Source organism: Dromiciops gliroides, chromosome 2 (assembly GCF_019393635.1).
Source record: "Dromiciops gliroides isolate mDroGli1 chromosome 2, mDroGli1.pri, whole genome shotgun sequence".
NCBI classification, from domain to species: Eukaryota; Metazoa; Chordata; class Mammalia; order Microbiotheria; family Microbiotheriidae; genus Dromiciops; species Dromiciops gliroides.
Genome location: NC_057862.1, coordinates 179,802,432 through 179,804,461, shown reverse-complemented (window position 1 = coordinate 179,804,461; position 2,030 = coordinate 179,802,432).

Below are 2,030 nucleotides of genomic sequence, written 5' to 3'. Positions count from 1 at the left end.
AGAGTATTATAAAATATAAACTTGATCACATGACTATAAAAAGCTTTTACAGATATTCTCCTTGTTTTAGAAACTAAGTATAAGACACAATCTCAAAAGCATGAAAATCTCTATGAAAATAAACCCATACCATTAATTTCAAAATGTATATATAATAGCACAGAAATCCTATGTAACCTCTGAACTGACATTAATACTCTGAGTGAATTCAGAACACTTTTGATTCCGATATCTAAAATCCCCAACACTCATATCAATACCTTGCTGCTTACTTCTACATTTCTCTAAAATATATACCCTTCCATGGCAAAAGAAGCAGAGTCTTGAACTATGTTGATGGTTGTCATTCTTATTCAGCCTAAGTTTTTCTTCTTTAACCCCTTTATATTGTCTGTCAGTCTTTTCACCATACAAATGCTTTATAAGATTACTAATTAAAGACAAAAGCAGGTTAGCAAAATTATGAACAAAACAAGCATATCTGGAATTTAAAGAGTTTTCTAAGATTGTCTCAAAAGCACAGCCAGGCCGGGGAAGGGCTGAGCCTGAAGCTGCAAATGCAGGTAGAAAAAGTTGAGCATGCGCATCAGATCTCTGGACTTCCCAGGCAGGGGAAGCTATGGGCTTGGCCATAGGAGGAGTAGAGGGTGGGGTCTGGGGAGGAGGGGAGGGACCAGCGCAATTTGAATCCGACTTGATTTTGAACTCAGGCCTGGATTCCTCTTCCCCCACTTTGCCTCCAGGTGCTAGGGGATTAAAAGCTTCTAGAGGGTGGGTCATTGCCTCCAGGCATGCAAAATTAGAGCAACAATTAGTGTTAGAACTGGGAAAAGCTGCGGGAATCTCTTCAGGTTTCTCTGAAAAAGCATGGTTGGGAGAGGGAGAGATATTTCCTTGTGTGAGTAAGTTGCTGGCTCTTTTAACAAAAATAAAAAGAAAAATAGAAAATCCACAAAAACAAAGCATTAACATGATCTTATCTCCCATTTGTCTGGTTAAACAGACCAAAATCAAAAATAGGATAATTAGGGAGTTTAAAAGGTCCATTCGAAAAAATTTAAAGGAAAACACAGCCAGTGCGCCAGTACTTAGCAGTTAAAGGGAGAGGGAGGGGAAATTTCTTACCCAACCAGCAGATCAGAAGACTGAGGGTTAGCTTTCCTCTTCGTGGTCAGCCATCTGTTAAGGGCTAAAATTCTAGCTAGTCTGTCTAAAATATCTAATGAGTGGTCGCCAATAAATTATAAGCTTTAGCAAGAGTTAGACTTTTAAGCATTTATTAAGGAGAATAAGAATTTGGTAAAGAGAGAGAGAAAGGTCTAGATTCCTATCTATTAAAGGGAGAGCGCATTTCTCGCTCCGCTCTCCACCAGAGTCCAGAGGAAAAAGAGAGCCTCCGTCTCCTCCTTCCTCCTCCCACTAGTCCGCGTCACTTCCTGATACCAAAGACTCCTGGTCTTGCCCTCAAAGACCTTCGCTTCATGGGCAGAACTCTTCTACAGTTAGTATCCAGCAGGTGGCGTTATTCCAATCGTTACACAGATAACACATATCACAAAAATTGTTTGGAAAAATAGGCGGAAGAGAGATCTTGCTAAATTTCTTCTATGAAAGAAATATATTTCTGATACCAAAACCAGAGAGAAAGAGAGAGAGAAAGCAAAGGAAAAAAGCAAGAGAGAAAGACAGAGACAGAGAGATGCCATAAGTCTCTAGTTATGGCTTATTTTTTGGACAAAAAACAACAATCAACTTTAAAAGATTGGAATTGTAAATACCAGAAACCCACAATTTGGAGTCCATGTCAGTATTGTCTGAAAGCCAGAGATGAGGTATAGTCCTAAGAGATTTGTTTGATTCAGCATAAATTGAAGGCAGTCAAGAAGTGATTCATTCATCAGCTATGGCAAATTTTGAAATGACTTGAGTGGGATGAATGCTACTGTGAGGGCCAAAATTGGATATATGGAGCATTAATTGGGTGACTCACCAGAATATTGGGGTCCTGGAAATATGAGGTACCTTTTAGG